We start from the raw sequence: 16,902 nt of genomic DNA, 5'->3' as shown, positions 1-16,902 counted from the left end.
CATGTTATCCTCAATTCACACAACATCCCAGTAAAGTAGGTATATTGTACCCATTTCACAGATGAAGAGATTGAAGTTCAGAGAGGTGAGGGATTTTTCCCAGTCACACAGTTAGAAAGTGCCAGAGCCAGGACTTGAACTCACATCTGTCCAAAGACCAAGACGATACACTTTCTAAGGTATCATGCTTTTTCCTTCTCACATTGAAGGAGAAAGAAAAGAACAAATATCAAATAGTGAGAATTTTAGATTTCTAGAAGCTGAAAAGGCTTCTTAGGAGCACTCAGATCACCCTACATGAGGGGGTACCTACTCACGGAGGTCCCCTTGAGCACCGAGCCATGCTGACCTTTGACTTCATTTGTGGGAATTTAGGGAGATCAGAACTCAACTAAACAACTCATTTGCAGTGTACGTGGAAACAAAATCCCAAGCTTCCAGCTAAGCAAATTGCCTGATGCACTTTTCTGAAGTTTGCTCAAAAAGCTGGGACCTGCGAGGAATAAATGAGACCAGTAGAGACTTATTCTCATATAAATAAAACTGGTCAGATTGTGTTTTTAGACATAAAATCCAGACCAGTGGTCTCTCGTGTGAGGGGGTTATTTAAGACAATCCATTTGGAAGAAAATATTAGCACCTCTCTTAACATAGTAATTTTATTTTACTATTTCTAATATTTAATAAATGGGCTAACACGGGCGCCCTTGTTCCTTCCTTTTGTCCCACGTGACAAAGAACACTCGTGGCATGTCTTGGGGGGAGAAGGGGGTTACTTGGCACAGAAAGGTTGAGAGCAGAGTGTTCTCATTCTTTCACTTTGTGTATTTTGCAACCCATTTCATGGCCCTGTTTAAGCAGATTTACAGGCTAAGTCATCTGGTTTTAACAAAACCAATCTTCAAAAAAAAAAAGTCATGTGGCTTAAAATATTCCTACAAAGAATCTGAAAGTTGAAGATACAAAGATAGCGCTGGTAAGCCAAGCATGGTCGAACGATAAGAAAATGAAAGGGCTGACTCTTGTCCTATTTAAGGTGCCCTTTAAATTTATTGTGATCACAGCCATACCCTGAGTTTAAAACCGTGAGAATTTACTGAAATATAACAAAAATCATCAGGACTCTTTAAAATGTGAGCTTATCCATAATCATCAATGAGGAACATCAACCCAAGTGTATGTTCTGCTATGAGATATTGGCTAATTACTGGAGTATGTGTAGGTAATTTATAAATAAACTGGGGCTCCCACTCAACAGTTTTTTCTGATAAAACTTAATTTAAAAAGTTTGGAGATAATTGATGTAGAAGACCTCGACTCCACTCATCCTGGGGCATTTTCCCTAATTCAGAAGGCTCCGGCAGGTCTCGAGTGGCTAAATGCAGATATTTTGCGGGATACACTCGGGCCTCTGAGATTACACCTCCCTGCCCCCTCAGTTTGGGCCTCCAGAGCTGAATCCTAATTGCCTCCTTAAACACAGGCGAAATCACTTTCAGCTGCCTGGGATGCTCTCCATCAAGCATGGTTGGAATGATTTGGTCTTGATTTGGGTTCAGAAGCTTCATTCATTTACTGCTCTAAGCAAAGTTTAATCAAAATATTTACCTCAATAATAAAGTCCAAAACTTTCCTCCAATTAACTAAGGCAAACTGTTGAGCCACGTTACTGCAGAAAAGCCCTGGAGCATGGCAGAGCTGTGAAAAAAAGGGCGTGGGGGTGTCAATGGGAGGGGGAAGCTACATGCTGACTAGATGCAGTCAAAAGTATATGCAACATTTATTAGCTAAAGTACCACGAAAAGCATCCTAATCAGCTGGTTCCTCTCATTAAATGTTAATTAGCTCATATCAGCTTCCTGCATAGGAAAGTATCAGGTACTTAGCAAGCATTAGGGAAGAGGCAAGTCACACGGGGAGTCTTGCAATCAACAGACACAGAGCAAGGACATTGTCAACTCACTGGTGACATTTCTGTTTGAAGACATATGGGAGCTCCTTCAGGAGGGTCCGGGAGATCTGCAAGAAACAAACAGGCTAAAGTTTTCATTCCGGTAATAAGTCTCTGAAACAACATTGGTTGAGATTTAAAAAACATGCTTAATAGGGTTAGCTTCTGAACCAAATATCGTGATTATATTTAGATACACTTGCTCACACCATTTAAAACCACAGAACAGAGTAATCATGTCATATTAAAGGGCTTTTTATCTAGATTGTTTTAGTGTGCTGGTTTTTAAACCACCACACAGCTTGGTAAAGAGATATAAAAGGAAGGGGAACAAACAAGGCTGCGTGGACCCCAGGATTATTAAGCAAATGTGGAAATAGGTCAGGGGATTATACATGTTTGGGCTAGAAGGGACCGGAAGGATGACTTCCTGAGGCTGGCATGCAGCCAGTCCACACTGGTATGGCCATACCATTGCTTATGGCACCCCCTGGCCTGACTGGCTAGTACGTGACCCCAGCAGTGGCTAACCCTTTCGTTACCAAATTTTTATTAAAAAAAATTTTTTTTTGATGGCATGTGTTTTCAATATTGGAATGCATGCGTACTAATGGACTGTGTTTAAATTTTAGGTTGTTATTAGAGACTTTGAGAAATATGATCTGGTTTTACAATCCACCAACGAGGCGAGTGGCACTGTGGCACCCCTGAGCTGTAGGATGACAATATACCGATGAGAGCTATATAGATAATCTATTGAGGGCATCTTTCCATCAGGTTACATGGAGAATCTCCGGTTTTCCAAATATGACACAGAAAATACAAAACAAACCCATCAGGACTCCCAAACTATCACACAGGAAAGCCATAATTATGCTTGCAAGCCTTATCTCACAGAAATAAAGGAAAAAAAGGCAAAAGTTTGCAAAACTAACACATCCAGGAAGCGTCACCTAACAGAATGCTCCACCTACACAACAATGAGGCTCCAACTCTGGTCTGCTGAGCTTCAGGCATTTCAAAAGGGACCCACCTTGATGCTAAATGCATTAGAACCAGAATAAGTTAGTACCTATGAGGTCCAGAGGCATAAAAAGTGGCTGGTATACTGTTATACCAATGGTCATGAAAGGGCTAAACAGCATGAACAGCTGCTTTTATAAGGTTTGAAGCACCCATTTCACAGACAGAAGACAGAGAGAAATAGGGTGAGTTGCCCACAGTATACATCTCGTTAAGGAAGAAACAGAACTTGAACTCAAGCTCGTTTTACAGGGCTCCTTTCACGTGCCCACACCATTCTCTTGCCCGCAGCTATTTCTCTACGTCAATTGAAGATGCAACAACCACTTTTTGGCAGAGTGACAAGGACAGTAACGATGATTGGGCCAATGCTTTAATCTTTGCAACAGCCCTATGAATTAATAGTAATTATTATTAATTTCATTTTACAGATAGGAGAACTGAGGTACAGAAAGGTTAAGTAACTTGCTATAGTAGGCAGACTTTTAACATGGTCCTCAGTGAGTCCCCCCTGCCCTGTGTAATTCTCTTCTCTTGACTGGGGGCTGAACCTAGTCATGTGCTTCCAATGAATAGAATATGGCAAAAGTGATGGGATGTCACTTCTGTGAGTAGGTTACAAAAGACTTTGACTTCTATCTTACCAGCAGACCCTCTCTCTGATGGCTTTAATGAAGCAAGCTGCTACATTGGAAACACCCATGTGGCAAGGAAGTGAGGAAACCCTCTGGCCAACAGCCAGCAAGGAAGTTAGACTCTGAGTAAAACACAGGGCTTTAAACTGGTTCATTCCAGCTTTCCATGATCACCTGGGGATCTTGTTAAATTGCAGATTCTGGTTCAGTATATCAGGGTGGAAATGCAAATTCTCAACAAATGGGTTAAACAGAATAAACCAGTTTGAAGCTCTGGTCCAACAATCTTCAAGGAATGGAATCCTGTCAGCAAGCACATAAGTCAGCTTTGAAGCAGACCCTTCCCCAGTCAAGCCTTCAGATGCAACCACAGACCTTGGAACAATGCCTTGGTTGCAGCCTTTTGACAGACTATGAAGCAGTGCCCAGAATCCCAACCCACAGAAACTGTGAGATAATAAATATGTTGCTATAAGCCACTTGGTTTTGGGGAAATTCGTTATGCAGCAAAAGATAACTAATACACTTACCCAAGATGACATGCTAGTAAATAGTAGAGCCAGAATTTGAATCCAAGTACTCTGGTTCCTGAATCAATTCTCTTAACCACTGATATCATGCTGCCTCTCACAAGGTATATCATAATCCTCACTATGATCATTATCATCATCACAACTATGTGCCAAGCATTGTGCTAAATTCTTGACATAAATGTTATTGTTGTTGTTAGGTGCTCCCAAGTCAGTGCCAACTCATAGCCAGCCTATGTACAACAGAATGAAACATTGCCCAGTCTTGTGCCACCCTCACAACCATTTCTATGTTTGAGCCCATTGTTGTAGCCCTGTGTCAATCCATCTCATTGAGGATCCTCCTCTTTTTCGCTGACCCTCTACTAAACCAACCATGATATCCTCCTCCAGAGACTGGTCCCTCCTGATAACATGTCCAAAGTATGTGAGATGAAGTCTCGCCATCCTCCCTTCTAAGGAGCATTCTACCTGTACTTCTTCCAAGACAGACTTGTTCATTCTTCTGGAAGTCCATGGTATATTCAATATTCTTTGCTAACACCATAACTCAAAGGCATCAGTTCTTCTTCAGTCTTATTTATTATCCTGCTTTCGCATGCATATGAGGCTACTGAAAATACCCTGGTTTGGGTCAGGTGCACCTTAGTCCTCAAAGTGATATTTTTGCTTTTTAATACTTTAAAGAGGTCTTTTGCAGCAGATTTGCCCAATGCAATGTGTCTTTTGATTTCTTGACGGCTACTTTCATTGGTGTTGATTGTGGGTCCAAGTAAAATGAAATCCTTGACAACTTCAATATTTTCTCCGTTTATTGTGATGTTGCTTATTGGTCCAGTTGTGAGGATTTTTGTTTTCTTTTTGTTGAGGTGTAATCCATACTGAAGGCTGTGATCTTTGATCTTCATCATTAAGCACTTTAAGTCCTCTTCACTTTCAGCAAGCAAAGTTGCATCATCTGCATAACACAGGTTGTTAATGAGTCTTCTTCCAATCCTGATGCCTAGTTCTTCATATGGTCCAGGTCCTCAGATTATTTGCTCAGTGTACAGATTAAATACATATGGTGAAAGGATACAACCCTGACACACACCTTTCCTGATTTTAAACCACACAGTGTCGTCCCCTTGTTCTGTTCAAATGACTGCCTCTTGGTCTATGTACAGGTTCCTCATGAACACAATTAAGTGTTCTGAAATTCCCTTCTTTGCAATATTATCCATAATTTGTTATGATCCACACAATGGAATGACTTTGCATAGTCAATAAAACACAGGTAAACATCATTCTGGTATTCTCTGCTTTCATCCAAGATCCATCTGACATCAGCAGTGATACACCTTGTTCCACCTCCTCTTCTGAATTTGGCTTAAATTTCTGGCAGTTCCCTGTTGATGTACTGTTGCAACCATTTTTGGATTATCTTCAGCAAAATTTTACTTGCATGTGATATTAGTATTTTTCAGTAATTACTGCATTTTGTTGGATTATCTTTCTTTGGAATGGGCACAAATAGGGATCTCTTCCAGTCAGTTGGCCAGGTAGTCATCTTCCAAATTCCCTGGCATAGACGAGTGGGCACTTCCCAGCACTGCATCCATTCGTTGAAACATCTCAGTTGGTATTCTGTCAATTCCTGGAGCCTTGTTTTTTGCCACTGCCTTCAGCACAGCTTGGGCTTCTTCCTTCAGTACCATTGGTTCTTGATCATGTGCTACCTCCTAAAATGGCAAATTCTTTGTGGTACAGTGACTCTGTGTATTCCTTCCATCTTCTTTTGATACTGCCTGTGTCGTTTAATATTTTCTTTGTAGAATCCTTCAATATTGCCACTTGAGGCTTGAATTTTTTTCTTCAATTCTTTCAGCTTGAGAAGTGCTGAGCATGTTCTTCTCTTTTGGTTTTCTAACTCCAGGTCTTTGCACATTTCATTGTAATACTTTACTGTGTCTTCTCGGGCTTTCCTTTGAAATCTTTTGTTCAGCTCTTTTACTTCATCATTTCTTCCATTTGCCCTAGCCACACAGCATTTGAGAGCAAGCTCCAGAGTTTCTTCTGACATCCGCCCTGGTCCTTTCTTTTCTTCCTGTCTTTCTAATGACCTTCTGCCTTCCTTATGCATGATGTCCCCGATGTCATCCTACAACTCACCCTGTCTTCAGTCATCAGTGTTCCAAATGTCAAATCTATTCTTGAGATGGTCTCCAAACTCAGGTGGGACATACTCAAGGTCATACTCTGGCTCTTATGGACTTGTTTTAATTTTCTTCAGCTTCAACTTGAACTTGAATATGAGCAATTTATGGTCTGTTCCACTGTCAGCCCCTGGCCTTGTTCTGACTGATGATATTGTGCTTCTCCATCGTCTCTTCACAGACGTAGTTGATTTGATTCTTGTGTATTCCATTCCACAAGGTCCATGTGTACAGTTACCATTTATGTTGTTGAAAAAAGATATTTGCAGTGAAGAAGTTGTTCGTCTTGGAAAATTCTATCATGTGATCTCCAGTGTCTTTTCTATCACCAACTACCAATCTTTCTTCTTAGTTTCTAACTTTCACTTTTCAATCACCAGTAATTATCAGTGCATCTTGATTTGCATGTTTGATCAATTTCAACCTGCAGAAATTGGTAAAAATCTGCAATTTCTTCATCTTTGGCATTAGTGTTCGACGTGTAAATTTGACTAATAGTCATATTAAGTGGTCTTCCTTGTAGGCATATGGATATTACCCTGTCACTGACAGTGTTGTACTTCAGGATGGATCTTGAAATGTTCTTTTTGATGATGAGCGTGATGCCATTCCTCTTCAATTTGTCATTCCAGGCATAGCAGACCATATGATTGTCTGATTAAAAATTGTCAATACTGGTTCATTTACGTAAATAGTTTCATTTAATTCTCAAAATAAATCTGTGATCCCCACTTTACACTTTAAAAAACTTGAGACTCAGATAACATAAGCAACTCACTTGGGGTCACATAGAAAATTCAGAACTTAACTCAGCTGACTCCAAAGCCCATGCCCTTCCCACTAAGCTTTATGGTTTCTCTGTAACCAAATGGCTGTAACCGACCAGTTAATGACCCTCTGAGAAATAATACTTCTCAACACTGAAAAAAAAACAACAAAAAATCACAACTATGTATTAGTAAATCATTGATAACAAAATTGACTTGCTTTAGACATTGTAACTCTTCCACAGTTAACAGTTCATGGAGAGCTTTGGGACTCTGACTATGCAGGAATGCCATGGAAACCTGGAAGTAGAAAAGAATGCATTGTTACATTGTATATAACACTTCATGTTAGCCAATATTAAAAAGCATGATACTAAGTTTCTTTCAAAAATGCAAGTTATAAAATGCAACTTGTGTTGCATATAAACCTTGAATGGTTCCCTACTGAACGTTAGATGAGAGGACTCACGCTCCTTGGCGTAACATCAAGGTCTGACAATCTTTGCCCAACTTAACTTTCAGCTTTATCCTCTATATACTCACCATCCGTGGAACTCAAGTCTAATCATGTTATATCAGGGTCTTGAATCAGAGACCTAGATTTTTGCTTCCAAACTGAACGCAATGCCTAGCTGTTTTTTTTTTTTTTTTTTTTTGTTGCTGTTGTTTTTTTGAGTGAGGGAGGGAGGATAGAAGGAATGAGAGAAGAAAGAAAGAAAGGGAGTGTGGGAGGGTTTTATTATTCTCACTGAAGCAATGAATCCCCAAATTCACTAAAATATTCTAATTCAGCATAAGTCACAAAGCATCCTGATACATTTTGGTTCATAATGTTAAATTCCCTCTGAAAATTAAACAAAACAAAGCAGGAACATGGGTATGCAGTACGCCAAGTATTCATCCCTATACGCTACCGTCTTTTCCACATCCTGTTCACATTTGTCATAAAATCCGTTCCAATTTTCCTCCACGTTTTTTGAGTTTCTGAACCAGAATTAAACAAAAATGTCATGTGTACTTTTTTTAGGGCAACTAAGGATGCTAGGTCTGATGCACTTCTGCTGCTGAGAACAACAGAATAACTACCTATAATGAACTATAATGATCCTAATCGTTTTCTTTGGAATCTTCGCAAGGCTACCTGGGAAACATGACACGCAGAAAATCATCCAAATAATGGATGAACCAGTTGGCATCATTTTAAATGGTACTGGAGTTCACATTGTGGATGAACTATCGTCATGGTCCCATTCACCAACTGTCACTTCATTAACCGTCAGTTTGGGGACCCCTTCTATTTCTGTATTAACTCTCTGACCTGCTTTTTGGTCAGCTGGCATCCTTGTCGCTGTCTTGACAGAGTCCTTCAGATTTCAGCCGGCAGCCTTTGTCTCCCAAGCTCACACCCTCTTGTACCTAATTGCATTAGAGTTAGGAAAAAGGAAAATGACCTCAGTGGCATTTATTTCTCTCAGCGGGATGAGGCTTGGCTGGAAGAGGAAGTGGTGGGGCCGCTGCCCATAACTCCAAGCGAATGCCCTAGAAAAGGAGGGCATGGAATCCACCACTTGCTCGTTTTTTAGCTCCAAAGGGTCAGGCAGAAACAACTTGCTCCGCGGCTATTGGGCAGTTCCACTCTGTCCTATAGGGTCACTATGAGTCAGAATCCACTAGAAGGCAACGGGTTTGCCACTTTTCAGTAAGTGATTGAACTTCCTTTCATTTTCTTGTTAATTTGCCCAGACCTGATTGCTTAAAACAGTTTGCCTAGAGCTGTACACATTAATGCACGCAAATAGCGTTAAGCTGACCATTTCTGGGTTTTGTTTCTTCTCTGGGTCTTTAAGCCCTAAATTTTTCTCCCCTCCCAAGCACCCTGTTCACTGCCTGTGAGGCACCTTCTATGTCTTTTAAACAGAAACACAATTTTGTGGCATCTTCTTAAACTTCTTTGGATGGGAACCTTTATAAAACAGACTATGCCCTTCGACCCAGAGATGCCCCAGGGATTGCTGAGGTGTGTAGAACTGTCTGCTGCTTCACTAAATGGTCCCAGACGGCTATACTTTTTGAGTTCCTATGTCTGTTTTCTATTATTTTCTGCCTCCTCTCTGCTGCCAATTTATTGTGCCTACTTCATTTTCCACAAATTCTGGCCACAAAATAGGTCTCCTAAAAAAATCTTTTTTTTTTTTTGAAATCAGAAATAGCTAGGATCTTAGCCTGTCTAGTCACTTTCTAATGCAGAAATTTAAAGCTCAAACACAATGAGGTTCTTTAATAAGGGACTGGAGGAACACAGTTGTGTAAGATATGAAAGATAATCACTGTAGGAATAGAAACAAAAATAAACAATATTTATAATGGTGGTTACAGTCTATATTTAGCATTTTTATTATAAAAATTGATTTCCCTTTTACTCAAAGTCATGGAAACAACCAGATACATTAGAGGCAGTTTTTCCTGTAGTCACATCTGTCTGACTTTATTGAATTTCCTCTTCTTAACAAATCATGAGGGTTGAGTTAAATGTTAAAAAGCAGTGTTTATGTAAGGAACATGCATGTTTGCTTTTTCTTAATTAAGTAAAAGCTGGTTGACCTTGGTGCCACTGAGCCTCGTGCTTGTTAATGGCATGATTTTCCTCTTTAACAAGCCATGCTGGTAAAACCTACCACACCATTCACATAAGCATAGACAAAACATGTGACAGTTGGCTACCTATTGGATGACTTCTGCAAAAGAAACTGTGCCCCAGAAATTAGAAGCTGAACAACTAGGAAATGCTTTGTAATCACGATGCTTGGTGTTGCTCCCATCTCTGCACAAGCACAGGTTGTTGTTAGGTGCCCTCAAGTCGGTTCTAACTCATAATGACCCTACGTACAACAGAACAAAACTCGGCCCTGTCCTGCGCCATGCTTACAATTGTTACTATGTTTGAGCCCATTGTTGCAGACACTCTGTCAACCATTTCGTCGAGGGGCTTCCTCTTTTTCGCTGACCCTCTGCCTTACCAAGCATGATGTCCTTCTCCAGGGCCTGGTCCTTCCTGATAACATATCCAAAGTACATGAGAAGAAGTCTCTCCATCCTCGCCTCTAAGAAGCATTTTGTACTTCTTCCAAGGCACGCTTATTTGTTCTTCTGGCAGTACATGGTATATTCAATATTCTTCACCAACACCATAATTCAAAGGTGTCAATTCTTCTTCGGTCTTCCTTATTCATCGTCCAGCTTTTGCATCCATATGAAGCAGTTGAAATATCATGGCTTGGGTCAGGTGTACCTTAGGCCTCAAAGTGACGTCTTTGCTTTTCAACACTTTAAAAAGATCTTCTGCAGCAGATGTAACCAATGCAATATGACGTTTGATTTCTTGACTGCTGCTTCCATGGGTGTTGATTGTGGATCCAAGTAAAATGAAATCCTTGACAACTTCCGTATTTTCTCTGTTTATCATGATGTTGCTTATCGGTCCAGTTGTGAGGATTTTTGTTTTCTTTATGTTGAGGTATAATCCATACTGAAGGCTGTAGTCTTTGATCTTCATCAGTAAGTGCTTCAAGTCCTCTTCACTTTCAGCAAGCAAGGTTGTGTTATCTGCATGTTGCAGGTTGGTAAAGAATCTTCCTCCAATCCTAATGCTGTGTTTTTCTTCATATAGTCCAGTTTCTCAGATTATTTTCTCAGCATACAGATTGAATAAGTATGATGCAACCCTGATGCACACCTTTCCTGATTTTAAACCACACGTATCCCCTTGTTCTGTTCAAATGACTGCCTCTTGGCCTATGTACAGGTTCTGCAAAAGCAAGCACAATTAAGTACTTTCTAAAGTTCAAATACACATACACATTAGGATTCTGGGGATAAAAAAAAAAACTTACTTAAAAAATTTGGAGTTGGGAAGTGACTTAGTTTAAGCTTGAGAACCCAGCTGCATATAGAATCACCTAGAGAGCTTTTTTAAAAATAAATTCCAGGGCCATGTCCAGGTCTATGGAATCTATTTTCAGGGAGTGGAGCCTTGGGAATCTGTATTTCTAAAAATTCCTTCATGACTCCCACCCTCCACCTCAGTAAAATGCAATTTGGGAATCACTGTTTCAGAGTCCATTAGGCCAACCCTTTACAGACATGTGAGTGTTCTTTCCAACATTCCTGAGAAGTGAACTTTATCCTCTTTTTGAATACCTCCACAAATACAAACTCACCATCTCAGGAGGTAACCTGCACCATTGTGGGCCAGCTGTTGCCGTGAAAATCAAAGCCTATCTCCTTGTAATATTTTCTCATTAATTCTTTCATCTGGAAACACACAAAATAACTCTTAAACACATGACAGATCTCTAAGCATATGAGGACAGCTAGTTGATCCTTTGGAGCCCTGGTGGTGCAGTGGTTAATAGCTACGACTGCTAACCGAAGGGTCAGCAGTTCAAATCCACCAGCTGCTTCTTGGAAAACCAGTGGCAGTTCTACTGTGTCCTACAGGGTCACTATGAGTCAGAATTGACTCAACGGCAACGGGTTTGGTTTGGTTTTTGGTTTAGTTGATCCTTCTAAGTTGTCTTCCTCTGGAAGATCTCATCCCCTCTCAAGCCTTCCATTACTCATTTTATGCCGATGACTCCTGAATTAATACTTTAGTTCATACTCTTTTCTGAGTACCAGTTCTGTACATGCCTACTGGACATCTCCTTTTATGTGTTCTGTGGGCACTTCCAATTTAGCACGTCCAAAAGTGTACTGGCCCTTGTCCCCCTCAAAACTCTTCTTCTATTTTCCCTATTTAGTAGATTAAACCCTGTCCCATTGTCAAAGCTGAGCCATCCAGTTGTAAGGGTCTCACTCTTGACTCTTTCTGTTCCCTTACCCCCTACACCAAGTTCATCATCAAGTCCTATCAGTTCTGCCTCCTAAATTCCCCCCTTGAATCTATCCATTCTTTCTCATCTCCACGAACACCAACTTCTAGGTCTAGATCCTCACCATCTCTCCAGCATTTTATATAAAATCCTCTCAACTCTCAACCGAGCTACTTCCAAATTTGCTCATTTCTATTTATTCTCACTACTGCAGGGGTGATCTTTCTAAAGTACAAAGCTGAGCATGTCTTGTTTCTACTTACTGCCCTTAAACTAAAGTTCAAAGCCTTCAACATGATCGACAAAGCCCTTCACAATCTGACACATGCCCACCTCTTTGGTACCGTCTCCTATCTCACCCTTGATGCTCTCTACACCAGTGTTACTCAAAGTGACATCCTCAGACCAGCAGCATCAGCACCACCCAGGAACTTGTTAGAAATGCAGAGCCTCAGCCCCACCCCAGCCCTGCAGAATCAGAATCTGCGTTTTAACAAAATCCCCAGGTAATTTGTGTGCACTTTGAAGTTTGAGAAGCAATACTCCTCTAGTTGTTGGCCCTTTTCAATCTAACTTCTGAGCCTTCAGACTCACTGTTTCTTTTTCCTGAGATAGTCTTCCTAGCCTCACACTCCAAAACCTTTGATGTCCATTTAGATACCGTATTCTCCAGAAAGCCTTCTCTAATGTTTCGTGACTGAGGTAAGTTCCCCTTCAAATCTACTTCCCGTGCATCTACCTGACTGTTCCACAATCATGTTTGCATCACTCACTTTACAATTAGCTTCTTGGGAGACAACAGCTTATCTACTGTCTTATTTCAGTGTCTACAGCATAGTAGATACTCAATAAACATCTGTTAAATTAATATTAGATGACTAGTAAGTGTTCAGTAAATACAAATTCCACACCCCTTGCTGAAATCCAGATGTGCTATGACTCTAGCATTTCCCTGCTATGCAATATTAGAGACCCCTCATAATTCACTTGATTCAATCTATAGGTCTATAAATGGGAAATCTAGGCCCCAGAGCTAGACTTTTACAAAGGAGCATACCAGGTTTGTGCCAGAGCCCACAAGTCCTCCTCCTTTTGAAAACAAGGACATATTTGCTTATTCCTAGTATCAGTCTCCCCACAGCCCTGTTGCCACTCACCATTCCTCCAACCTTCTCAAGAATATCTCCATTTTCTAAAACACATTCAGTCCAGTGACAGATATTTTAATCCATTGTTAGCACTTAAAATGATCTCTTCATATTTTATCACATGCTTTGGCCTTTAAGTACCTCATATGAGGTGGGGTCTAACAACACTTGTAGGGTAATACATTTCCATGAAAGGGAAGACAGAAGTTAAAAATTAGTTAAGAAGCACTAACATTATCTTTCCATAACAGCAAAATGAACAAATCTGTCTTGGAAGAAGTACAGCCAGAATGCTCATTAGAAGCAAGGATGACAAGACTTCGTCTCACATACTTTGGACATATTATCAGGAGGGACCAGTCCCTGGAGAAGGACATCATGCTTGGTAAAGCAGAGGGTCAGTGAAGAAGAGGAAGACCCTCAACGAGATGGATTGACATAGTGGCTGCAACAACGAGCTCAAGCATAACAACGATTATGAGGATGGTGAAGGACCAGGCCGTGTTTCGTTCTGTGGTACACGGGGTCTCTATGAGTTGGAACTGACTCAACGGCACCTAACAGCAACAACATTATCTGTCCATATCAGCAGTCTTGTATATTTTCTTTTACCTTTCTTACTCTGGACATGGCTTTAAAGATGGCTTATTTTTTCATAGCTGACATTTTTACAACCATTTTCTAGACATTTGCTGCCCAATAATGATAGACACTAGCCACATGTGGCAATTAAACACTTGAAATACAGCTAGTCCCAACTGAGATGCGCTGGAAGTCTAAAATTTTGAAGACTTAATGAATAAAAGAAAAGAGACAAGCTATCTCATTAATATTTTTCATATTGAAATAATAATATTTATGATATGTTGGGTTAAATAAAATATATTAAAAAATTAACTTGCCTGTTTCTGTCTATTTTTTTAATGTGGCTACTACAAAATTTTTAATTCCATACAGAACTCACATTACATTTCTGCTGGGTAGTGTTGCTCTAGGCTTTAGTCATCAAGATTGATGTCTCAGTTTTATATTCCCCTGTCCCTTTTTTAAACTCTTCTTTGTAATACGTTCTGTTTTGTACCCATTCTCCTAAAACAGGGGCTCTGCCAGAAGTTTCCACTGCTGCCATGTTGATCTCTGTACATCCCACCCCACTTAGTTTTCCACTAGCATCCTTTGCTTGGATTTTTTAGAAATTCATTTTTAAGTGCCTCCCAAAATGCTCAGGTCATTTTCCCTTTTAGCAATTGTAAAGTTAACACCATTACTAAGAGTAATACAATAATTCTAACAATAAAAGTGATCAACTATTGAGAAATTACTATGTGCCAAGCACTGTGATAAGTACTTTACATACATTATCTCGTTTAATATTTATAATAACCAAATACAGTTAAGTATTCTGATGTCCATCTAACAGATGAGAGAATCGATGCTCCGTGACATTGTGACAGAGGCTAGCTAACTCTTCCCCAACCCATTTCTTTCTCTCTCTGCTTACAGCAAGACTCTTTTTCCTTGTTGTAACAACCAAAAGAAGTCCCTGGGTGGTGCAAATAGTTAATGCATTCAGCTGCTAACTGAAAGGTTGAAGTTCAAGTTCACCACAAGGTACCTTGGAAGAAAGGCCTAGCATTTGCTTCCAAAAAATCAGCCATTGAAAACCCTTGGAGCACAGCTCTACTCTGACACTCATGGGATCACCGTGAGTCGGAATTGACTTGAGAGCAACTGGAACAACAAAGAATGTCTCCAGACATTGCCAAGTGTCCCCTAAAGGGAAAAATCCTCTTCTTCCCTCCCTTCCATTGAGAACCACTGATGTAGAGAGGCAATTCCCTTTGTTGTCTCCTTTAAACTTGGGAGATGAAATAATTGACAATCTGCATCAAAGATTTATCACCTACACCCTTTAGCCAAGTGAGATATCCTGCATACCCCTAATAGTTGCAGTCTGCCCTCTTTGTCCCTGTGCCAGCTTCAGGCTCTGTCTAGGAACACTCGATCCACTTTATTTTTCTAGCTGGTGAGTCCAGAGCAAAGAATCCCTCATAACCCCCATACTACTGCTGTTCCTCTGTACCCAAACACTTTCTGGGGTGGTGCCAATCCCAACGTCATAGATGTGAAAGGCTTCCCTGCCACAAATGTGGACCCCTCAACCCCAGGGTCAAGAGCCAGCCCAAGGATTTTTTGTTGACAAAGATTCTGGATTTCTGATGAGTACGAAGAAGAAAAGATGATCAAGAGATGCCTTTATCCAAAGCCGTAGAAGCTTCCTAGACACAACCAAACACACTGAGGGACCAAGTAATGGGGGGCTGGGGACCATGGTCTCGGGGGACCTCTAGGTCAGTTGGCATGACTTCGTTCATAAAGAAAATGTTCTACATCTGACTGTGGTGAGTAGGGTTTGGGGTCTTAAAAGCTTGTGAGCAGCCATCTACAATATATCTGTTAGTCTCATCACTTTCAGAGAAAAGGGGAATGAAAAAAACCAAAGACACAAGGAAAAATCAGTCCAAAGGACTAATGGACCACATGAACCACAGCCTCCACCAGCCTGAGCCCAGAAGAACCAGATGGTGCCCGGCTACCACCACCAACCACTCTGACAGGGATCACAAAAGAGGATTCTGGACAGCGTGGGAGAAAAACGTAGAACAAAATCCAAGTTCACCAGAAAAGACCAGACATACTGGTCTGACAGAGACTGGAGGAACCCTCGAGACTATGGCCCCTGGACACCCTGCTAACTCAGAACTGAAGTCCACCTTTCAGCCAAAGATTAGATATGCCTATAAAACAATCAATAACACGGGTGAGGAACGTGCTTCTTAGTTCAATCCAGTGTACGAGACCAAATAAGCAACACCTGCCCAAATGCAAAGACGAGAAGGCAGGAAGGGACAGAAAAACTAGACAAATGGACACAGGGAACCCTGAGTAGAAATGGGAAGGGGAGAGCGCTGACACAATGCAGGGATTGTAACCAATGTCACAAAACAATTTGTGTAAAAATTTTTGAATGAGAAGCTAATTTGCACTGTAAACTTTCAGCTAAAATGCAATAAAATTTTTAAAAGGAGATGCCTTTATCAAAAAGCTCTCTACAGGCATAGATGGAAATTTGTTCCTGGTACTTAGTTCTAGATTTTATCACCCAGGTAAGTGGTTACAAAAGAAAAATAACCTAGTGTTCATACAATGATTGAGAATCACCTAGAATCTGCTTCTCAGTCTTTCTACATAACAATTACGGTTTTGAAATGCACAGTATCCGTGTCTATTTCCCATAATGCATTACTTTCTCCATCTGTCCATATGCACCCTGGAGCCCAGCCACATGTCCTTTGAACAGGTTGCTTCCTAAGAGTCATACCCACCCACATCTTTATTCGGCAAGTCCAGACCACTAGTCATGGATAATATGATATCACGATTTGGTTAACACGAAGTTATAAGCTCCACAAAGTGAGGGCCAGTGTATGTACGTGTATGTGTGTGTGCTTAAATATTGACTTTTCTTTTTTAAGTAAACTTGGAGTTGATGTTGCCTTTGCTGTTTTTGTTTTCTAGGTTATTTGGTTTAGACAAAGAGGGATCGCTTTCTTCCCCTTACTCCTTTTCAAATCAGGTGAATTTGGAAGAAAAGTAATGATTTTTTTTTTTTTAGCCCATGTCTTAGTCATCTAGTGCTGCTATAACAGAAATACCACAAGTGGATGGTTTTAATGAAGAGAAGTTTATTTCCTCACAGTCAAAGTAGGCTAAAAGTCCAA

This window comes from Trichechus manatus, unplaced genomic scaffold (assembly GCF_000243295.1).
Source record: "Trichechus manatus latirostris isolate Lorelei unplaced genomic scaffold, TriManLat1.0 scaffold00062, whole genome shotgun sequence".
NCBI classification, from domain to species: Eukaryota; Metazoa; Chordata; class Mammalia; order Sirenia; family Trichechidae; genus Trichechus; species Trichechus manatus.
This window is presented reverse-complemented; position numbering follows the sequence as displayed.